At 47.1% G+C, this 24,899-nt stretch overlaps 1 protein-coding gene across 1 annotated transcript in view; it reads left to right on the forward strand.

Annotated features, from left to right (window-relative positions):
* The window catches only part of LOC139265121 (cytokine receptor common subunit gamma-like), a 48,486-nt gene extending 28,471 nt beyond the window's left edge, over nt 1-20,015 (forward strand). The window contains exon 8 of the mRNA XM_070882026.1: nt 19,966-20,015. The gene's annotated coding sequence lies outside the window, so the exon portion shown is untranslated. The remainder of the gene's footprint in view (nt 1-19,965) is intronic.
* Nucleotides 20,016-24,899: the final 4,884 nt, after the last annotated feature.

Consider the following 24,899-nt stretch of genomic DNA (forward strand, 5'->3'; position numbering starts at 1 on the left):
GAAGGGTAGAACGTGTTTAGTCTTCCCATCTGGATCACGTTCTCATCGGCAAGTACTGTGCATAAAGTAATATTTTCAGCAGGCAGAACTGTACATGGCAGGGCCTACACGACTGCAGAGGCCAGACCTAGGGTGACTCAGAGTCCACCGTGGGGCGTGAATGCATATCCATTAACACCATGTTGGTGCTACGGGGGCAGTCATAGAGCCCATCAATGTCAATTCAAGCACTATGTGTGCAAGGGCTGTGGAACAATGGGGCACCTCCAGTGAATGTGCAAATGACCTGTGACTCACCACGTGGCAGAGTCAGGAGAGGACGACTGATCCGGCGAGGATCACGCTAAACAACCTGAGGATGAAGAGGAAGTATATGGGATACACACCTTCAACACCAAAAGCCCTCCGATAATGTCAAAAGTTGAACTCAACGGCACTCCAGTCTCCATGGAATTAGACACGGGGGCGAGTCAATCAGTTATAAGGCATTCGAGAAGCTGAGGGGCGACAAAGCACAACGACCCAAGCTGATCCCGATTCAGGCAAAGCTGCGCACCTACACCAAGGAACTGATACCTGTTATTGGTATTGCGGACATAAGAGTATCCCATGAGGGAGCAGTGCATGATTTATCACTGGATTGTTTCAGGTGATGGTAGAAGGTGGGTGGGGAAGATTCGATGGAACTGGAAAGACCTCTGTGTACCTTCTCCGGCGAACAACGTCTCCCTTGCTCAAAAGCTGAACAAGCCCCCACTTTCAGCTGAACCAGGCATCGAAGTGCAGATCCATTTGCAGATCCCCGAGGCACAGGCCGCTCATCACGACCACAAGGAGGTAAAGATCAACCGAGCAGCGGTACAGGCACGGTACCCACCACCCAAAGCCGACGGCCTCTTTGCGACGATGGAAGAGGCTCCAGGTTGACCAAGCAGAGTGGGACTCTGGCCGAAACTATCCGAATGCGTCTTCCCAACACCAAAGGCAAAATCCCTGGGGAGTAAGATCGCAGCAGTCGGCAACATGGACACGGACGAGAGTGCGTCCAGACCACAGAACGAAAGAGCATCCAGACCACGGGACGAGAGTGCATCCAGACCACGGAACAAAAGAGCATCCAGACCACGGGACAAGAGTGCGTCGAGACCACGGGACGAAAGAGCATCCAGACCACGGGACAAGAGAGCGTCCAGACCACGGAACGAAAGTGCGTCCAGACCACGGGACAAGAGAGTGTCCAGACCACGGGATGTCGCTACAACGAAACAGAGGCATGTGTTGCCCAGCAAGGAAGATGACTAGGCTTGGGGCAAAGGTACGGGGTGGCTGCTGAGAAGGCCAAGAACCCACTACGTTCCAATAAGTTGTTTGCACTGTGTAACCCATGTGAGCGCTCTTTCGCGGCTAATGATGTATTAGCATATGGGGTCGGGGGTACCTTACAACAAGCCAAAGTAGCGGGCAAACACCAACCGGTCGTATGTGTACCTGACAAAGTACTTGTAGCAAGTGATGTGTTATCACATGGGGTCGGGCGTGTTGTACAGCAAGCCAAAGTAGCGGGCGAGCCCCAACCGGTTGTACATGTATCCAATAAGTTAACCAAGGCAGTAGCCTGCGTTCACGGGACAAAAGAGAACGTACCAAAGAGTGTCCCAATATTTGCTCGTGTCAGACAAGCTGCCAATCCCACAGTTTTGGGAGAGCAGAGGCACCATTATCAATGCTTTGTTTCGAATATGTCTAACATTGTCTGTGCACTGTACCATGATCCGCCACAGGCCAGGCACTGAACAGCGCTGATGCCCTCAGTTGGCTACCGTTGCCCACCACCGGGGTGGAAACAATGCAGCTCGCAGACCTGCTCGTTGTTATGGAAGTGCTAGAAAGCGAGGGGTCAACCGTAATGGCTCCCCAGTTTAGGACCTGGACCAGCCAGGATCCCACGTTACCTCCTGCTAACGGCGAACCGCTAGATGGAATGTTGCAGCTTATCCATCGCAAAGACGAAATGCTCATCCCATCAGATTGCCCCCTATGGGGCAACCCTGCACCATTGGAAAGAAAGGCAGGGAGGCTACACTCCATACCATGGCCCAGGATCCACGGGGACCATGCGGCCTCCCGCCACTACTGAAAGTCTCAAGGCCATATCGGCCATCCTTGGCTTGCCAGACCTTAGGGTCAGCGACAATAGTCTGGAGCGGGCAGCCCAAATCATAAAGCCAAGCACCACATGTCACGGTAGACTCCCTACAGACCCGGTTATCTCGGGTGCTACACAGTCACCGGACAGAATCACTCAGAACCGAGCCTTCCGTATGCTATCAGCAGAGAATGTACCATGATCGCACGGCTCATCCACGCGACATCAGAATAAATTATGTAGACCATGTTCATGGCCACAGATGGGCTGCTAGCACTGTATTGGCCAAAGAGGGGTATGGAGTGATGAAAATGGAGTGTTTGTTATGAAACCATATAATGGGCAAACACAGAAAGCATTTGGACCAGACCAAACTGCAAACTACAGATAACCAGGAACCACTGTGAAAGGACCTGGTCCCCAGCGACCCACTAACACAATCGACCTCGCTGTCAACCACAAGGATGAACCCACCATGCCTGACAGTCTGATCAGACCAGCCGCCCGGCCACGCAGCAATGATCCGACCAACTCACCCATGCCAGGACTTCAACTCAGTCGATCGACCCGGGAACGCAGTGCGCCAGTTCGCCTCAACTTATAAATAACTTGCACATAAGACTTTGGGGGGGAGTGATGTTATGTATGTATGTAAACCTCATCAATATATAAGACTTGCCACCAGGGGGCACACCTAATAGGTAATCCACCGTGCTGCTTCCTCACTCTGGAGTCACATTAAAGAGACCAAGGTCACAACAGTTTGAGCTCACAATACAGTCTTGTGGAGTTATTCTGAACACAACAGTAGGCATCACTGGCAAGGCCAGCATTTATTGCCCATCCTTAATTGCCCTTGAGAAGGTGGTGGTGAGCCACCTTATTGAACCGCTGCAGTCCATATGGTGAAGGTACTCTCACGGTGCTATTAGGGAGGGAGTTCCAGGATTTTGAGCCAGCGACAATGAAGGAACAGCAATATATTTCCAAGTCAGGATGGTGTGTGGTTTGGAGAGGAACGTGGAGTTGGTGGTGTTCCCATGCACCTACTGCCCTTGTCCTTCTAGGTGGTAGAGGTCGCGGGTTTGGGAGGTGCTGCCGAAGAAGCCTTGGCGAGTTGCTGCAGTGCATCTTGTAGATGGTACACACTGCAGCCACAGTGCGCCGGTGGTGGAGGGAGTGAATGTTTAAGGTGGTGGATGGGGTAACAATGAAGCAGCTGCTTTGTCCTGGATGGTGTCGAGCTTCTTGAGTGTTGTTGGAGCTGCACTCATCCAGGCAAGTGGAGAGTATAACACCACGCTTTGTGGAAGGGCTTTGGGGAGCAAGGAGGCAAGACACTCGCCAATATCTGTTATTATCTGCTATTTAAGCAAGATCCATTCAGTTCAATATATTTACAGGCATAACCCCTTTTTTGTACAAAATATTGCCCAGCTAATTCATTCTGCACATTTATTTGCATGCTACATCACAGGTTGGCTTCCTGATCTAACCTTCACCAATAAGAATCCTCATTAGTCTGACAGAAAGCACCATTTGGAGCTAAATCAAGCAATCAATCGTACTAAAGGCCATTGTTTCGGTACTGTATGCTGACATTCTTTCAAAATTTGCACCTGAAATCATGCAACAAAAATGTATTGGGGCATTGTTATGTAAAACCTACTCCTTCCCCGCCATCTCCTCCAAACAAACCCGTGCAACCTCATTCATTCCAGGAGTGATTTCTTTCCCAGAGACAGTAAATGTCTTCGGCCTGACCAGTAGATGGCAGCAACTGCAAATTACACTTATTTTCTGACATCATTTTAGGAACAGGAGAGAGCCATAGAAAAAATAAATACTTACATTTATATAGCGCCTTTCACAACTACCAGACATCTCAAATCACTTTACAGCCAATTAAGTACTTTTGAGGTGTAGTCACTGTTGTAATGTGGGAAACGCGGCAGCCAATTTGCACGCAGCAAGTTCCCACAAACAGCAATGTGATAATGACCAGCGAATCTGTGTTTATTATGTTGATTGAGGGATAAATATTGGCCATGCCACTGGGGATAACTCTCCTGTAATTCTTCGAAATAGTGCCATGGGATTTTTTTGTGTCCACCTGAGAGAATAGACGGGGCCTCGTTATAACATCTCATCCGAAAATCAGTACCTCCAACAGTGCAGCACTCTCACAGCACTGCATTGGAGTGACAACCTAGATTTATGTGCTCAAGTCCCTGGAGTGAGGACTTGAATCTACAACCTTCTGACTCAGAGGCAAGTGTGCTACCCACTGAGCCACAGCTGACAGACATTTACCCGTGCCCCAGAATAATAACATCTTAATCCGTTTTTTACTTTATAACTGTTGCCCATAGGCAGTCTGACAGCAGACATTTAGTGCAGTGCCTTGTGTTACGTTCTGCTCTCGTGACAGCACAAATGGAGACAAGGAGTTGTGGACAGTAACATTCATTCACGATGTAACTGAGTTGAACCTTTTGATATCAGAGGGATAAATATGGGCCAGGACACTGGGGATAACTCCCCTGCTCTTCTTCGAAATAGATATCAGAGCAGGAGGAGCGTCGCATGAAACGCCTGCTCCCAGACTACAATTCTAAACTTCTGCAGTTCTAAAGCATAAAGCAATGTAAGAAGTGGTGACTGGGTGATCATGGTCTGTCCTTTAAATATGTAAGATTATGGGGGAAATTTAAGACACTACACTTCCTGAACCGTTGTCTTTAAATAACCCCAGTTCATACAATCTGATGGGAATTGGATAACATGCACTGACACAAAACCTGCGGTGAGGATCTCGCGAGCCTGCAAAAATTAACTAAATTTGAGGTTTCCTGTTTGTTGACAAAGCATGTCATGATGGAAAAACAAGATTGCAATGAGGCTTTGGTTCTAACCTATAGCCTTTCTTAGCCTTTTCTCCTAACCACCATTCACCCGAGTTTCAAAACTATGGTCAACAAGCTTCTGCAGGGTGAAGTTCAAGAGGATAAAATGTTTTTCTCTAACTCAGAAGACTTTGGATTCATCTTATCTGTAATACACTCTCCAATAAGTAATAACATCAGAACTGTAACTGCCCTGTAAACAGCATTAAACATGGGGCCATATTGTCAGTTATTTTCCCCTCAGTTAGCGGCCAGAGGGGGCGCTAATGCAAGCGTTAGAGCTTACCAACCGGGCATGCAGCTTTTAGCGCCCTGATGGAAAATTCATTAGAGGCTTACCGGGAGAGCAAACCAGTAATGCCTGGCTGCTGACAAGCACTCCGGTCATGACGTAATCCTGGTGCAACACGCACGCTTACGCCCCGGTCAGTAAATTCGCTGCGTGCGTCTCATTGAGCGCCCGACAATAACAATGTCTGGAAAAGCAGTCGGTACAGGCTTGCAGAGTCGTTAACTGTGGCTACTTAAAGGGATGAGGAAGCGCTTCCCTTCTGTGAGTCTCCAAGTTTGCAGCGGCAGACAGACATAACCCTATAGGTTGAAAGCAAGTGACTTTGAAAACTTTAATGGGTGCATTACTTTGCCGCGGCTTTAAGACTCGACTTTTCCTGGGATCTGACTCGGAGTTCCACAATGGGTCTGCAAAATGTACCGACCAAACTTTCGTTATCGCCCCCCCACCCCCCTGCCCCCCGCCCCCAGCTCTGGTGTACAACGGCTGATTTATCGCCCCTGCCAGCTCTCCGACCGATTCTGGTGAATTTCTGGGCGGAAGACGTAAACTTTTTCAAGGTGTTAAAAGTACAGCTCCTCATGGATTAACGCTGCAATAGAGCCGCACCCGAATTTCTCCCCCATGGAGCCTAAGAATAAGAGGCTTGAAGGAAGTGAGGCAGCTGCCAGGGGCCCAAACCTAAGAGGATGGAAACAGATCTGATTGGATGCTCAACTGGCCAATCCCCAACAAGAAAAGCTGGATGAGGATCAGAGGTCAGATTTTTGGGTTTCATGTCTAGCCGGGACGCTGGGGGAAATGTGGAATGGAAGCAGTCACAAAGGAGAAGGGAAAAATCTGCCTTCCTAAGGTTCGAGCTGAATAGTTTCTTAGATTTACTCGGCTGTAGAGTGAATTTAGCCCATTAAAAGGGGGGGTAAACAGAATTTCCACCAAACCTCTGGTGAAGTTATAGCAGCGGAGCGGGAGTGAGAGCAGCTCCGAGGAAATTCCCGGCTGTTAGAATAAAAGGCATCCACAAGACAAGGGAGTGTGAGTAGCTAAAGTGGGAGGCTTGACAAATCAGCAAAGGATCCAGTGGCCCAGGAGTCTGGTGGAAGAAGAATGTAGGTCAACACCAAGGATGCTGACCAGCTCACCAGCACGGTGTTTCAACAAGGGTACCCGACCCCAAGCACCAACCTGCTTGCCTCCAGCAACGCCGGCCCACCAACTGGAGAAAGAGCTCCTATGAGGCGCTCAGCTCCTGCCGTGGATGATGTCAAGGTCAGCGGCATCTTGCCAGGACCACCTTTCGGACTGAGCACCTACACTGTCGCCCTTGCATCCCCTGTAAAGCAGCACAAAGGCCACAGTCCTCCACTCCCTTCTCTTACTCCTTAATCCCATTCTTTGCTTCTACATTCTTTTCCTGAAGATCCACCACAGCAACAGGCAGCACGGGGGGAAGGAAGGTGATGATGGTGGTGGAAGACAATGAGGACCAGGCCACCCTGATACTGCTGCCTCTGAGGACATCAGCCGGGCCTCTGACTTCCCCCCTCCGAGTGCAGTGCCAGTGAAACGTGGGAGGAGAGATCACACGGCTCAGGAGCTCTCTTTAGAAATGCAGCCATGCCAGGAACCAGCTGCCATGAGAGCAGGCCCACCTCAGTCCCATGATGTACTGCATGAGGAGCCCGCCACCTCCCAGAATGCAGGCTCCCAGATACCACTGTACAGTGTTTGCTGCCTCTTCGAGTTCGCTAATGCCTCCCTTCCGCCTTGATCAGCTGGTCGTGGCCGCTGCTGCGCCTCAGAAATCTCAGTCTAAGTTGCTCAGAGTGCACTAGCTGTGTAAGAGCAGGAAACTCGCAGTTGCCGTGCCACTAGCCCTCACTCTCAAATATGTAAATGAGGCCAATGGGGACAGAGCATCGGAAGGGTCAAAGAACATGAGGAAACTTGGGGGAAGTGTTATAAAGCCGCACAAGCAGCGGAACCGATTTCCTCGCTGAAAACAAAAATTCATTCATTTAAACGCTGCTATTGTGCTGAAAACAGCAAGAAAATTCTGACGAAGGGTCATCGACCCGTAGCATTAACTTTGTTTCTCCCTCCACAGATGCTGCCTGACCTGCTGAGTATTTCCAGCATCTTTTGTTTTTATTTCAGATTTCCAGCCTCCGGAGTATTTGCTTTTGAAGAAAGTTCATCCACTGCATTCTGTTTGTTCATATATTATATGTAAAAAAATCAACATGCTGGTTTATAATTGACCTCATGTTACCAGAGTGTTTATCAGTCCACCTACCAGAAGATAGGAGAAATGCACACAAGGCAGTTCAATGTTACGACTCCTGCATTATGCCTAACTAGATATTGGGCTGTGATATGATATGAGCGTCATGAGCAAGGCCAGCTCATTGCCCATCCCTAATTGCTCTTGAGAAGATGGTGGTGAGCCACCTTATTGAACTGCTGCAGTCCACATGGTGAAGCTACTCCCACAGTGCTGTTAGGGAGAGTTCCAGGATTTTGACCCAGTGATGATGAAGGAACGGTGATATATTTTCAAATTAGGATGGTGTGTGACTTTGAGAAGAACTTGGAGGTGATGGTGTTCCCATGTGCCTGCTGCCCTTGTCCTTCTAGGTGGTTAAGTTTGCAGGTTTGGGAGGTGCTGTCGAAGATGCACACTGCAGCCACGGTATGCCGGTGGTGGAGGGAGTGAATGTTGAAGGTGGTGGATGGGGTGCCGATTAAGCAGGCTGCTTTGTTCTGGATGGCGTTGAGCTTCTTCAGTGTTGTTGGAGCTGCACTCATCCAGGCAAGTGGAGAGTATTCCATCACACTCCTGACTTGTGGCTTGTAGATGGTGGAAAGGCTTTGGGGAGTCAGGAGGTGAAACATTCACTGTAGAATACCCAGCCTCTGACCTGCTCTTGTAGTAATTATGTGGCTGGTCCAGTTAAGTTTCAGGTCAATGGTGATCCCAGGATGTTAATGTTGGGGAATTCGGCGATGGTAATGTCATTGAATGTCAAGGGGCTGTGGTTAGACCCTCTCTTGTTGGAGATAGTCAAGGTCTTGCTGCACGTGAGCATAGATTGCTTCATTATGAGGAGTTACGAATGGAACTGAGCACTGTGCAATCATCAGCAAACATCCCCACTTCTGAACTTATGATGGACGGAAGGTTATTGATGAAGTAGCTGAAGATGGTTGGGCCTAGGACACTGCCCTGAGGAACTCTGCAGCGATGTCCTAGCATTGAGATGATTGTCCTCCTATAACCATCTTCCTTTGTGCTAGGTATGACTCCAGCCAGCAGAGTTTTTTTCCCTGATACCCATTGACTTAAATTTTACTAGGGCTCCTTGATGTCATACTCGGTCAAATGCTGCCTGGATGTCAAGGGCAGTCACTCTCACCTCACCTCTGGAATTCAGCTCTTTTGTCCATGTTTGGACCAAGGCTGTAATGAGGTCTGGAGCCATGTGGTCCTGGCGGAACCCAAACTGAGCATCGGTGATTGGTGAGTAAGTGCTGCTTGATAGCACTGTCGACGACACCTTCCATCACTTTGCTGATGATTCAGAGTAGACTGATGTGGCAGTAATTGGATGGATTGGATTTGTCCTGCTTTTTGTGGACAGGACAAAAATGCCAGTGTTGGATAAATGCCAGTGTTGTAGCTGTACTAGAACAGCTTGGTTAGTTCTGGAGCACAAGTCTTCAGCATGATAGTCGGGATATTATCGGGGCCCATAGCCTTTCATGTATCCAATGTGCTCGGATAATAAGGAAATGGCGGACATGTTGAATAATTATTTTGTGTCAGTACTTATAGTAGAAGATGATAATAACATGCCAGAAATCCCATGGAAACTAATATTGAATCAGGGACAGGGACTCAATAAAATTAATGTAAATAAAGTAACAGTAATGAAGAAAATAATGGCACTAAAGAGTCAGGACCAGGACCAGATGGTTTCCATCTGAGGGTTTAAAGGAAGTAGATGAGTACACTGCAGATGCTCTAACTGTAATCTGCCAAAGTTCCCTCAATTCAGGAACCGCCCCTTTAGATTGGAAATTGCGCATGTTACTCCGCTTTTTAAGGTGAGAGAGGGAAACCAGGGAATTATAGACCAGTTAGCCTAACATCTGTTGTCAGGAAATCACGAGAGTCTATAGTTAAGGATAGGGTGACGAACATCTCGAAAATGTTCAGTTGATCAGAGAGCCAGCATGGATTTGTGAAAGGTAGGTCATGCCTGACAAACCTGATTGAATTTTTTCAGGAGGTGATTAAAGTAGTGGACAGGGGAATGTTTATGGATGTTATTTATATGGACTTCTATAAGGCATTGAATAAAGTCCCTCATAAGAGCTTGTTAACTAAGGTAGAAACCCATGGAATTGAGGGCAAATTATTGACCTAGTTAGAAAATTGGCTGAGCGGCAGGAGTCAGAGAGTAGGGATAATGTATAGGTATTCTAATTCGCAGGATGTGACGAGTGGTGTCCCGCAGGGATCTGTGTTGGGACCTCAACTATTCATGATATTTATTAACGACTTAGATGATGACATAAAAATTTATATATCCAAATTTGCCGATGACGCAAAGATAGGCAACATTGTAGTCAGTGGAGATGATATTTATTCACCATTTTCCTCCCTCTGCCTCTGCACCGGACGACTTCTCATCCTCGGTGATTTCAACCTCCAACTCAAGTCATCATGCACTCTCTCCTCTGAGCTCACTAGCCTCAAATCATCGCTTAATCTCTCCCTCCATGTAAACTCCCCCACCTATATTCACGGCGACCCCCTCAACCTTGCCATCTCTCGTGGTCTCACTACTCCCATCGTGTCAATCGTAGATAAGGCCATCTCTGATCACTCTCCACTCACATCCCCCTTCCACCATCCCCGCCCTCACCAATGCTACCTCCTTCTGTGTCTGCCCCTGGAAAAAACTCTCTCCAGATTCTCTTACAACTGCACTTATCAACTCCCAACAGTCCAGTCTTTGGTCCTCCATTCACCATGACATTTCTATAGCTACCAATCTGCTCAGTTTCACCCTCACCACCACGTTTGATACCCTGGTCCCTGTTAAAACAATTACTGTTTCTCACCCTGGCCATTCCTCCTAGTTAAGCCCTGATCTTTGCTCCCTTAAGTCTAAGGGATGCAGACTTGAACGATTATGGTGGACAACTGATTTAGCCGTTCACACCAGATCTGGCTGGACCACATAAAACACTATCGGGTCCTGCTCTCGTCTGCCAAAATTGCTCACTATTCCAGAATCATTCTGGAATGTAAAGATAAACCCCGGCTTCTATTCGCCACTGCTAACCGTCTTTTTAAACTCCTCTCCCCAGTCTCCACCCTCACTTCCGACAATAAGTGTGAGGAGGTCATGGACTTTTTTTGTCTCTAAGATTGAGACCATCCGTTCGGCCGCCTCTGCCTCTTCCCTTCCTTCCTCTAGCCCCACTGGGCCAAACTTCCTCTCAGGATCCCCCCTGCCCTAGCCCTGACCTCACATCTTTCTCCAGTTTCTCTCCGATCTCTCCTCATAGCCCTGGCCATGAGACCCACATCCTGCTCCCTTGACCTTATTCCCACCAAATTATTGACCACCCAACTTCCTTTTCTAGCTCGTATGTTAGCTGACATTGTTAATGGTTCTCTCTCCTCAGGTGCTGTCCCCCTCTCCCTCAAATGTGCCGTCATCACTCCTCTCTTCTCCAATTGAATATTGGGAAAACCGAAGCCTTGTTTTCGGTCCCCGTCACAAACTCCGTTCCCTAGCACTGACTCCATCCCTCTCCCCAACTTCTGTCTGAGGCTGAACCAGACTGTTCCCTTGGTGTCATAGTTGACCCTGAAATTAGCTTCGACCACATATCCGCAGCATAACTCAGACCGCCTATTTCCACCTCCGTAAAATTGCGAGTCTCCACCCTTGCCTCAGTTCATCCGCTGCTGAAGCCCTCATCCATGCCTTTGTTACCCCTAGACTTGACTATTCCAATGACTCCTGGCTGGCCTCCCACATTCTACCCTAAGTTAACGAGAGGTGATCCAAAACTCGGCTGCCGTTTCCTAACTCACACCAAGTCCCGCTCACCCATCACCCCTGTGCTCGCTGACCTACATTGGCTTCCGGTTGAGCAATGCCTCGATTTCAAAATTCTCATCCTTATTTTCAAATCCTCCATGGCCTCGCCTCTCCCTCTGTAATCACCTCCAGCACCACCAGCAACCCCCCCCCCCCACCCACTCACTACTCCCCCCCCTCCCCCGAACTATCTGCACTCCTCTAATTCTGCCCTCTTGAGCATCCCTGATTATAATCACTTAACCATTGGTGGCCGTGCTTTCTGTTGCCTAGGCCCCAAGCTCTGGAACTCCCTGCCTAAACCTCTCCGCCTTTCTACCTCTCTTTCCTCCTTCAAGATGCTCCATAAAACATACCTCTTTGATCAAGCTTTTGGTCACCTGCGCTAATTTCTACTTATGCAGCTCAGTGTCAATTTTTTTATCTCATAATATTCCTGTGAAGCACCTGGGGACGTTTCATTACGTTAAAGGCTCTATATAAATACACGTTTATGAAAGCATAAAATTAAAAAGCGATATTGATAGATTAAGTAAATGTGCAAAACTGTGGAAAATGGATTTCTATGTAAGCAAATGTGAGGCCATCCATGTTGGACCTAAAAAGGATAGAACAGGGTACTTTCTAAATGGTGCAAAGCTAAAAACAGTGGCGGTCCAAAAAGAATTGGGAGTCCAGGTACATAGATGATTAAAATGTCATGAACAAGTACAGAAAAGAATCAAAAAGACTAATAGGATGCTGACCTTTATATCTAGAGCACTAGTATTCAAATGGGTAGAAGTTATGCTGCAGCTATACAAAACCTTGGTTAGCCCACACCTGGAGTACTGTGAGCAGTTCTGGGCACCACAGCTTAGGAAGGATATATTGGCCTTGGAGGGAGTGAAGCGTAGATTTACCAGAATGATACCCGGACTTCAAGGGTTAAGTTAAGAGGCGAGATTACACAAATTAGGGTTGTAGTCCCTAGAATTTAGAAGGTTAAGGGATGATCTGATCAATGTTGTCAGGATATTAAGGGGAACAGAAAGGGTAGGCAGAGAGACACTAGTTCCGCTAGTTGGGGATTCGAGGATGAGGGGGCATAGTCTACAAATTAGAGCCAGACTTTTCAGGAGTGAAATTAGAAAACACCTCTGCATACAAAGGGTGGTAGAAGTTTGGAACTCTCTTCCGCAAACGGCAATTGATGCTAGATCAATCATTAATTTTAAATCTGAGATTGATACCTTTTGGTTAAGCAAAGTTTTAAGGGATATGGGCCAAAGGCAGGTATATGGGGCCCGAAATTCAGTACCACTGGAAAGCTGGTGCTCCCCCCACCTTTTTGTGGCCATTAGCGCCAAAATTCTTTCGTGGCTGGGCTACCCCATATTCCGCTCCAAAAGTGAACAAATTGATTCCAGCGCTAAGGAACCCTTCCAAAGTGCTTTTTTCAGCGGTGTGGCTGTCTTAATTTGAGCGTTATCGCCACTGAGAAATTCAGCATGCAGATAAGGGTTTCTAACAAGCCAGCTGCTCCCTGGCCTATTTAAAGACCAGGGTTTACAGCAAGGCCCTGAGGGGGGAAGGAGGTTGGAAGGAGTTTGGAAGGATGGCTGATGTAAGAGGAGCAAGGAGAGCCAACAGGTTCACTGATATGGAGCTGGAGACACAGATGGACGGTGCGGAGGACAGAAGAAGAATACTGTTTCCTGACATGGGGAGACCTGGCAGACCCCAGTACATAATGCATGGAGGGAGATTGCAGGGGAGGTGTCAGATACCTCCATATATGTGAGGACGCACCCTCCCAGGAGGGTGCTGGCCAGTCTTCACCCGGCCCTTCCAGGGTGGCGATGGGTTGACGCCTCCTAGCTCTGGGGCGACGGGAATCCTCCTCCTCCTCCTCCTCCTCAGGTGGTACTGCTGGCTCAACCTCCAGCGACTGTCCCCTCATAATGGCCAAGTTGTGCAGCATGCAGCAGACCATGACGATTATGGAGTCCCATTGAGGAAAGTACAGCAAGGTGGCACCAGAGTGGTCCAGGCACAGGAACCTTTGCTTAAGGATGTCTATGCATTACTCGATGATACACCTGGTGGCACAATGAGCATCATTGTATGCATGCTCTGGCGCTGTCCTGGGATTCCGCAGTGGAGTGAGAAGCCAAGTGGACAGGGGGTATCCCTTGTCTCCAAGCAGCCGACTGCAATCCTGATTCGGGCCGGTCAAGACGGCGGGCACACTGGTTTGGCGCAGAATGAACGAATCATGGCTACTGCCTCCCTTGCCCGCTGCCTCTCTGCATGGTGCTGATGGCGACGCCTACTCCTGCGTGCCGCCCTGCTTCTGACCAGGTGTACCAGGTGTCGCCCTCCCAACACTCCCCCCATCCTCAGGGTGAACCCTGCCAAGCAGGTCTCTGTTAAAGAGTCAGACCCGAAAGTTGTACAAAAGTATGTGGAAAAACTCTGAGCAGCACGCAGCAGTTTGAGTGGAACCAAAACAATTAATAAAACTGTATGAAAAGATAAATACAGTGGATGCTGGAATCTGAAATAAAAACACTAAAATTAATAAAACTATTTCCCTCCCAAAGGGCCTCGATCGCGGCAACACTCCAGCGGTGTCACGTTCGAGCACCGCATCAAATACCTTGCGGGGGCAGTGCCGGGAAAAGTCTGACCTTTCTGCAGCTGAAAATCCCTGTACTTGCTGCTTTTCAGCAGCCCGCACGCTGCAGAGCTCTCCGCTGGAAAATTATCTTTACAGCGGCTTCACCACACCATTTCCAGCGGAAGTGCACACCATTCAAATCCTCCCCCCCCACCCCCCACCCCACCGAGCTGAATATGGCTCAGGGAGGAAAAATCCTCTGACCTCAGCGGCTGATCGATTTTTTCAATCGGCTGCCCAAACACCGTGGTCACCGTCCCTTCGGGGACGGTGAATTTCAACCCCATGGAGTTAGTTCGCAGATCAGCCATAATCTAATTGAATGGCGGAACAGGCTCGAGGGGCTGAATGGCCTACTCCTGTTTCTATAGTCCTATGTCCTATATTCCTATACTCCTTTTCTTGATATCATGTGAAGTGAATCGAGTTGGCTGAAGACTGGCTTCTGTGAAGGGGGGCCCAAGAAGGTGACCGATATGGATCATTCACTCGGCACTTTTGGCTGAAGATGGTTGCAAATGCTTCAGCCTTGTCATTTGCACTCATGTGCTGGGCTCCGGCATCATTGAGGATAAGCTCCTAATCCTGATCCACTTAGGAGAAGGGTCATTGTCAGCAGACACCCAGTTCCAGAGCTGTGGCATCTGCTACAACTAACAGGCAGCGACCTCCATCACATAAATTCATGCTCTCTCCCTCTGACCATCTATACCCAGTAATACCTGTGCATTGGCTTTTCCTTCTCTTCACTTTTGCCTTTCATTTCTTAGCCTTCTCCCACTTCAGCCTCAGCAAAGCCGACCAATGGAGCCGTTCCTAAATCTACTAAGGTTTTTGCTCTGTGTTCTGCCACTTCCCTTGAAGCGTCCATATCATGTTAAACGTCACCTATTCACAATGTTACAGACCCACTGCTAAGTTATTCCTACATTCTGTTGAAATAAAGATCCATTGCCCATTCTCCTATTATAATTCATTCTTCTATTTTTTAAAAACTGTTTAATCTTTTATCATCTTTTTCTCCAACCATCTTCAGACTTTTAAATCCTAAACTCCATATCTCCCAATGAAAACTTGCTCATTTATCTTGTGTTCTCTCCTACTTTCTTCAACCTTGGTGTGACCTCCACTATGGGCCGAGGCCCGTCATCCACATCTCTCAATTAAAAAATACACAGAGCCATAAACGCACAAGGAGATGCATAGGCAGGTGGTTGAGTTCATTTTAACAGTCTCTGTAGGGGGAAGCTGGAGAGACCAGGCAGCTATTGGTATTCATACCCTTAAACTGGTGAAAACAATTTGACCAGAGCCTTTGAACAAGGAATGTCAGAAATCCTATTTGAATAATCTGCTTTGACATCACATGCATACAACATGGCAACATTTTCCATGTAATAATGAGTTCCAATGTGATTTGTGTCAGTCTGCTTCAATGTTTTTTAAATACACAAGAAAGGTTTGAAAGTGCCTTTTTTATATAAAGACAGTGCCCTCCTCTTGAAAATCTTTATTAAAATAGCTGAAGCACGCAACAAAGCTGCTTAACAATGTGCAAATATATACAAAGCAGGTCAAATACACAGTACAATAAATGCTGGTTACATCTTCAACAGAACTAGCTTGGAGGAGGAACCTGAAGGTATGAGCGTGCTGGACTAACATTGCCAGAAATGCACTCAGTAACACAACATATGGGATGATCTTAGAAGACAATCTAATACTCTACAGGACACAATGGGGCTGAAATTCAGGGTCTCATAAAGACCCGTCACTACCCGTTTGCGGCGACCATGTGTCAGAATCCCGTGGCCGCCGCTTTGTGGTCAACTGGCCGACCTGACCCAAATTCAGGTCGGGTATTTTTCGGCCTGGACCTGATTCCGCCCCGATGCCGATGACCACCGCAGGCGTGTCATCAGAATGCGCACCGCCGCTCTCCCTCACCTGAGAAATGCACTGACCAAAATTCAGGTCAGAAAATCGATGCCCCGCCACACGGTCCCCCCGACAGCTTTCTGTGTCGATGCACCTTATCCGCAGTGAGTGCGGCCCAGCATCGTGGCAGCCCTTCAAGGGGAGGGCCCGCGGCCGCCATGTATTCATTTTTGCCGGCCAACTTCCCGATTGGCCGACAACATAGTGCTCATGGGTTCGGGCAGCCAATAGGCAGCCTGATACCCCCTCTTGGGTGCCAGGCCACTGGCCTGGCCGAAACCCTCCCTGGTGGCCCAGTGGCCGAAGATGAAAACGAACAGATTCTCTCCCCTTTAATGGAGGGGAGAGAGCGTGGTGACGCACACGCGCTGTGACGTCACCACCACTCCACCGCTGATTGACAGTGGCGGAATTCTGGTCCCGACCCAAATACAGCTTCCTGTTGGTCTCCCATCCCCACTATGACCAACTCCCGTCCTGAAATTCAAAGTCCTGAAAATCGCTCATACAGCTGCTTCATGGATTCCTGCGGTAAAAACAGAAAAAAGCTCATAGGTGCACCAGCTTTCTTGCACTACTGAATTTCGGCCCCAATGATTTCTATGCTTTTGTGAAGGACTGCATACCAAGGTTGACAAATGGAGATAAGGAAATGGATAGATACTCTAGAGTTTTGCCTGATTACCTCTGAAGATTACTGGTGTCTTATACACAGGTTTCCCTCAGAAGATTAAATTGGTGGGATGGGGTGGAGTCCATGATAAGGTAGATAACATCGACAGTAGAAGCGAATATGATGGGCTGCATATCATTTTCTTGTTCCAGCTTTATATTTTTCCACATTGCTAGCTAGCAATTGGATCAGTAGAAATGCACCCATTAACAGAGTTAATCATTGGGAGAAATTGTAATGGCTGGAATAAAACCAGTATTAATAGAGTCATTCATAGGCGGTCCCTCAGACGAGGATGACTTGCTTCCAAATCAAAACATAGAAACATAGAAACATAGAAAATAGGTGCAGGAGCAGGCCATTCAGCCTTTCGAGCCTGCACCACCATTCAATAAGATCACAACTGATCATTCACCTCAGTACTCCTTTCCTGCTTTCTCTCCATACCCCTTGATCCCTTTAGCCATAAGGGCCATATCTAACTCCTTCTTGAATGAACTGGCATCAACAACTCTCTGCGGTAGGGAATTCCACAGGTTAACAACTCTCTGAGTGAAGAAATTTCTCCTCATCTCAGTCCTAAATGGCTTACCCCTTATCCTTAGACTGTGTCCCCTGGTTCTGGACTTCCCCAACATTGGGAACATTCTTTCTGCATCTAACCTGGCCAGTCCCTTCAGAATTTTATAAGTTTCTATGAGATCCCCACTCATCCTTCTAAACTGGGGTGAATAAAGGCCCAATCGATCCAGTCTCTCCTCATATGTCAGTCCTGCCATCCCGGGAATCAGTCTGATGAACCTTCGCTGCACTCCCTCAATAGCAAGAACGTCCTTTCTCAGATTAGGAGACCAAAACTGAGCACAATAATCCAGGCCCGTACAACTGCAGTAAGACCTCCCTGCTCCTTTTCTCAAATCCCCTAGCTATGAAGGCCAACATACCATTTGCCTTCTTCGCCGCCTCCTGTACCTACATTCCAACTTTCAATGACTGATGTACCATGATACCCAGGTCTCGTTGCACCTCCCCTTTTCCTAATCTGCCGCCATTCAGATAATATTCTGCCTTCGTGTTTTTGCCCCCAAAGTGGATGACCTCACATTTATCCATTCCATACATTTGCCCACTCACCTAACCTGTCCAAGTCACCCTGCAACCTCTTAGCGTCCTCCTCACAGCAAAGGAATGAGTTTGCAGATGTTTCAATGAAGGACCCGATATTCCAGTCCTGAACTCGAGGGGTGGAAGATGCCTGTGCGTGCATTTTTTTTAACGTGTGTTGACTGTTGCACATCAGAATCGTGGGCCACCCTGACCTGCGAGAGGACACCACCGCAGGTCGGGAGGATAAGAGCTGGAGCGTGGCCCCTGCAACATTGTGGGCCACCCCGACTACAATTTCCAGCACGAGCTGCTCCAAGTATACGGCGGCTTCGAGGTGGGTGACTGGGTGACGTTATCAAATACAGTCATTAATCAGTATCTGACTATGGGTAGTTACTGAAGCCCACTGTATGAAGGAACTGAATTAACATCTGGCATCAACAACCCTGTCAAATAAAACTATTTTCCCAATGGCACCCACAGCAGTGATAATGGGTTACTGCTGTAGAATCATAGAATCTTTACAGTATAGTAGGAGGCCTTTCGGCCCATCGAGCCTGTGCTGGCTCTCTGCAAGAGCAATTCAGCTAGTCCCACACCCTCGCCCTTTCCCAGTAGCCCTGCAATTTTTTTTCCTTCAGGTACTTATCCAATTCCCTTTTGAAAGCCACTATTAAATATGCATCCACCACCCTTTCAGGCAGTGCATTCCAGATCCTAACCACTCACTGTGTAAAAAAGTTCTTCATCGTATCACCTTTGGATCTTCTACCAATCATCTTAAATCTGTGTGCTCTGGTTCTCAAACCTTCAGCCAATGGGAACAGTTTATCGCTATTTACTCTGTCTAGACCCTTCATGATTTTGAACACCTTTATTAAGTTTCCTCTCAACCTTCTCTGCTCTAAGGAGAACAACCCCTGCTTCTCCATCTATCCACATAACTGCAATTCCTCATCCCTGGAACCATTCTCATAAATCTTTTCTGAACCCTCTCTATAGCCTTCGCAGCCTTCCTAAGGTGCAGTGCCCAAAAGTGCTGTTTTGCGTAGAATTGGGTAACTGGGTGAGGATGGTGGAATTATCTCACCATGTTTACTTTTCCCCATTTTGGGATTCGGTGATGATAAAGAGAAATAGGAGGCAGCATGTGCTCTCATATTAGCAATTTTGGGGAACGAGGGCATCAGTGAGGACATAGCAATTGCCTAAAATGGCCGCATGAAGTCATTTCATACAAAAGAGCAACAGAAATGTGGAATGGGCGGGAGATGAATAAGAAACACCTCCGCGAGAGCATGACACTGTTTTGTGAGGCACTGGCATGCTATGGTTTTGTACAAGGTAAGAGATTGTTATCAACTCAAAGCTGCAGCTAATTGTGTTCCTGTGTGACAGGATATGGACCTTGTGGTTAGCTGCACGGGAAAAGCTGTTGGTGGCTTTGAGGCTAATGTCTAAGAGCTGGAATAACATTCTGTATTCATTTTTGACTATTGTCAGATTACAGTCTTTCTAAAAACTGTGAAGATTCCTGATCAATGCATAGCATGGACAGCAATACTCCAAGGCAAGTCTCTCTAACACATAACATTTCTACTGCTTGCTGAAAAGTAACTTCGGCAGCAGGTTTTCAATCATATTTTAATAAAATACTTCTGGCATGTGTCTTGGACACCTATAGAGCAGCCCGATCCAATATGGCGGAAGGTGCACTTCCGGCGTGGAATGAGCGCATACATACTGCCTGCCATATTGGAAGCTTAGGCGTCCATTTTGTGCTTGAAAAACAGGTGCAGTACCAACGAATTACACGGCCACAGTATCCCTCCTGCACCACTTCCACCCTCAGAAGAGCACCCCTTCACTGCGCTCACCAACCTGCCTGACAACACATTCCAGCTGTTCATCACCCAGAAGTATCTGTCCGACAGATTCCCTTCACAGCCCTTACATGAACTCGAGGCAGTGGCTAGGATTACTACACAAGTTTTAATGCAGCAGGTGAAGGTACTCCCATGGTGTTGTTAGGAAGGGAATTCCAGGATTTTGACCCAGCGACAATGAAGGAATGGTGATATATTTCAGGATGGTGTGTGATTTGGTGGTGTGCTTGCAGGTGATGGTGTTCCCATGCGCCTGCTGTGAAGGGTTGCAAAATTCGTGGGAAAACCCCCCCCGGTGTTTGGACTCATTGGAAAGGAAATTTAATTTGGAACTATCTACCAGAAAGTTTGAGATCCTAAAGTGCACATGGAAGAACTTTAATCGAATTTAGGATTTTACAAGGCAGATTGAGTCTTTGTGGGCAGGGCTAAAAGCTAAAGGATAACCATCCTGCAAAGAAGCCAGTTTGAGTATTGAAGCTGTCTGGGGTATTGAAGCTAAAGCAAATTGTCTGGAGAATTGTGGATACTCGAAAACCCTTCTCCCCAGGAGACATTAACATAGCAACAATTAACCCAGAGATAGCTAACCATCATCCTGATCTGGAAAACCATTCCAGCACATACATAATAACAATGGCACATCCAGCCCGCATGAAAAACCCAAGCACAGACAGACATTGCAAATACCAAAGCTAATATTTCCATCAAGAAACAAATTTAGAAGATCAACACATCCTAGACAGGTTAACATTTAATGAGCCCGCCAAAATATGACAAAGAAATATCAAGCCTGCCAAAATTAAACAAAGAATCAGGAGCTGATTTAGCACGAAGATTAGAACAGCTCCAAAGGTATAACTGGGCCCTGCTTTAACAAAGGGTATGCTTTTGCTTCAGAAGACACTGCCAGGGACACTTAGCAGAAGGCATACACACAGCAGCAAAGCATCATAGAGCATCAAGAAGGGAGAGAGACCACTGCAGTAGTTTTAACTAGCTTCTCCAGCCTTGACGTCCTGAAATCGGAAAAGGAAGGAAGAACATCACCATTGCGGCAGCAACCGACCACAGCCAACGTGGTACCACCAAAAACACCCCGATTGACCAACTTCCAAACAAAACCGAAGGAAGAAACCGAAGAATTGAAAGTTTCCACTCTACAACCTAAACCTGACTACCAACAGGTGAAAACATTACCTCAAGAGACTTTGAACCTATTTCTAACGAAAGAATGTGGGTACTTACCACATAAGTCCAAAACACGCCATACCGCATCAGCGGACACCACCCAACTGAAGATTGCGCAGTAAGAAGTCTTCTACGACGTTCGGGGTATGGCAAGCAGAACCTACAGAATCCAGCGAATCCTGAAATCGTGAACAACTGCCAACTACCAGTAAAGGATTGGTGAGCATAGTTCCTGTTTGCCCTGAAGTTTAACCTAGTCAGTGTTAGGCATTGGGAGGTGGGAGGTGTATTATTCACTGTAACCCCTTTGAATGTGTGATGTACTGTTCTTTAATTGAGTGATTATAAGTTTGACATTGTATTTTCTTGCCTTTAATAAAATCGAAGCTCTTTTGTACCAAACCAGTTGTCTCTTGCACTTTATCACATCGCCCAAATAAATCCAGAGTCTAGAACCCAAGGGAGTGGGAGCGATTCGAAGCACTCAGAAGGTCAGAGGTGAACCTGACCCCACACACCACCCTCTACAGCTGCCCTTGTCTTTTTTGGTGGTAGAGGTTATGGGTTTGGGAGGTGCTGCCGAAGAAGCCTTGGTGAATTGCTGCAGTGCATGGGATCCCGCTTCATGGTTTTACTTTTAAGTGGAGTTCTGAAGCAGTGGGTCCCTGCTATCAAACAACAAAATCATCAGATCAGTTCAGTTACATTTACAGGCGTAGTCAATGTCAGGAGATGATTATACACTCTTACAATATAATACAGTACAAACTGGATGGTCTGCACCTGGGCAATGTCTTAGGGGGAGTGTTTTCTAGTGCTGTTGGGGAGGGGTTACACTAATATGGCAGGGGGATGGGAACCTATGCAGGGAGACAGAGGGAAGTAAAATAGGGGCAGAAGCAAAAGATAGAAAGAAAAAAAATAAAAGTGGGGGGGGGGGGGCGCAGAGAAACCCAAGGCAAAAATCAAAAAGGGCCACATTACAGCAAAATTCTAAAAGGGCAAAGTGTGTTAAAAAGACAAGCCTGAAGGCTCTGTGCCTCAATGCGACGAGTATTTGTAATAAGGTGGATGAATTAACTGCACAGGCAGCAATTAATGAATATGATATAATTGGCATCACGAAGGCATGGCTCCAGGGTGACCAAGGCTGGGAACTCAACATCCAGGGGTATTCAACATTCAGGAAGGATAGACAGAAAGGAAAAGGAGGTGAGGTAGCGTTGCTGGTTAAAGAGGAAATTAATGCAATAGTAAGGAAGGACATTAGCTTGGATGATGTGGAATCTGTATGGGTGGAGCTGTGGAATACCAAAGGACAGAAAACGCCAGTGGGAGTTGTGTAGTGACCACCAAACACTAGTAGTGAGGTTGGGGACTGCATCAAACAAGATATTAGGGATGCGTGCAATAAAGGTACAGCAGTTATCATAGGTGGCTTTAATCTACGTATAGATTGGGCTAACCAAACTGGTAGCAATACGATGGAGCAGGATTTCCTGGAGTGTATTAGGGATGGTTTTCTGGATCAATATGTCGAGGAACCAACTAGAGGGCTGGCCATCCGAGACTGGGTGATGTGTAATGAGAAAGGACTAATTAGCAATCTTGTTGTGCGAGGCCCCTTGGAGAAGAGTGACCATAATATGGTATAATTTCTTTTTAAAATGGAGAGTGACACAGTTAATTCATAGACAAGGGTCCTGAACTTAAGGCAAGGTAACTTCGATGGTATGAGACGTGAATTGGCTAGAATAGACTGGCAAATGATGCTTAAAGGGTTGACAGTGGATAGGCAATGGCAAACATTTAAAGATCACATGGATGAACTTCAACAATTGTACATCCCTGGCTGGAGTAAAAATAAAATGGGGAAGGTGGCTCAACCGTGGCTAACAAGGGAAATTAGGGATAGTGTGAAATCCAAGGAAGAGGCATATAAATTGGCCAGAAAAAGCAGTAAACCTGAGGACTGGGAGAAAGTTAGAATTCAGCAGAGGAGGACAAAGGGTTTAATTAGGAGGGGGAAAATAGAGTATGAGAGGAAGCTTGCCAGGAACATAAAAACTAACTGCAAAATCTTCTATGGATATGTGAAGAGATAAAGATTAGTGAAGACAAACGTAGGTCCCTTGCAGTTAGATTCAGGTGAATTTATAATGGGGAACAATGAAATGGCAGACCAGTTGAAAAAATACTTTGGTTCTGTCTTCACGAAGGAAGACTCAAATAACCTTCCGGATGTGCAAGGGTCTAGTGAGAAGGACCGAGGGTCTAGTGAGAAGGAGGAGCTGAAGGATATCCTTATTAGGCGGGAAATTGTGTTAGGGAAATTGATGGGATTGAAGGCCGATAAATCCCCGGGGCCTGATAGTCTACATCCCAGAGTACGTAAGGAAGTGGCCCTAGAAATAGTGGATGCGTTGGTGATCATTTTCCAACAGTCTATCGACTCTGGATCAGTTCCTGTGGACTGGAGGGTAGCTAATGTAACACCACTTTTTAAAAAAGGAGGGAGAGAGAAAACGGGTAATTATAGACTGGTTAGCCTGATATAGTAGTGGGGAAAATGTTGGAATCAATTATTAAGGATGAAATAACAGCGTATTTGGAAAGCAGTGACAGGATCGGTCCAAGTCAACATGGATTTATGAAAGGGAAATCCTGCTTGACAAATCTTCTGGAATTCTTTGAGGATGTAATTAGTAGAGGGGACAAGGGAGAACCAGTGGATGTGGTGTATTTGGACTTTCAAAAGGCTTTTGACAAGGTCCCACACAAGAGATTGGTGTGCAAAATTAAAGCACATGGTATTGGGGGTAATGTACTGACGTGGATAGAGAACTGGTTGGCAGACAAGAAGCAGAGAGTCGGGATAAACGGGTCCTTTTCAGAATGGCAGGCAATGACTAGTGGGGTGCCGCAGGGCTCAGTGCTGGGACCCCAGCTATTTACAATATACATTAATGATTTTGATGAAGGAATTGAGTGTAATATCTCCAAGTTTGCAGATGACACTAAACTGGGTGGCGGTGAGCTGTGAGGAGGATGCTAAGAGGCTGCAGGGTGACTTGGACAGGTTAAGTGAGTGGGCAAATGCATGGCAGATGCAGTATAATGTGGATAAATGTTAGATTATCCACTTTGGGGGCAAAAACATGAAGGCAGAATATTATCTGAATGGCGGCAGATTAGGAAAAGGGGAGGTGCAACGAGACCTGGCTGTCATGGTACATCAGTGATTGAAAGTTGGCATGCAGGTACAGCAGGCGGTGAAGAATGGTATGTTGGCCTTCAGAGCTAGGGGTTTTGAGTATAGGAGCAGGGAGGTCTTACTGCAGTTATACAGGGCCTTGGTAAGGCCTCACCTGGCATATTGTGTTCGGTTTTGGCCTCCTAATCTGTGGAAGGACATTCTTGCTATTGAGGGAATGCAGCGAAGGTTCACCAGACTGATTCCCAGGATGGCTGGACTGACATATGAGGAGAGACTGGATCGTCTGGGCCTTTATTCACTGAAGTTTAGAAGGATGAGAGGGGTTCTCATAGAAACATATAAAATTCTGACAGGACAGGACAGGTTAGATGCAGGAAGAATATTCCCAATGTTGGGGAAGTCCAGAACCAGGGGACACAGTCTAAGGATAAGGGATAAGCCATTTAGGACTGAGATAAGGAGAAACTTCTTCACTCAGAGAGTTGTTAACCTGTGGAATTCGCTGCCGCAGAGAGTTGTTGATGCCAGTTCATTGGATATATTCAAGAGGGAGTTAGACTAAAGGGATCAAGTGGTATGGAGAGGAAGCAGGAAAAGGGTACTGAGGTGAATGATCAGCCATGAGCTTATTGAATGGTGGTGCAGGCTCGAAGGGCCGAATGGCCCACTCCTGCACCTATTTTCTATGTTTCTATGTTTCTATAATAGTGCCTTTGCACTATTCATCTCACCTTCTTCTCTACTGTTTGCACATGGTAG

Source organism: Pristiophorus japonicus, chromosome 6, assembly GCF_044704955.1.
Source record: "Pristiophorus japonicus isolate sPriJap1 chromosome 6, sPriJap1.hap1, whole genome shotgun sequence".
NCBI classification, from domain to species: domain Eukaryota; kingdom Metazoa; phylum Chordata; class Chondrichthyes; family Pristiophoridae; genus Pristiophorus; species Pristiophorus japonicus.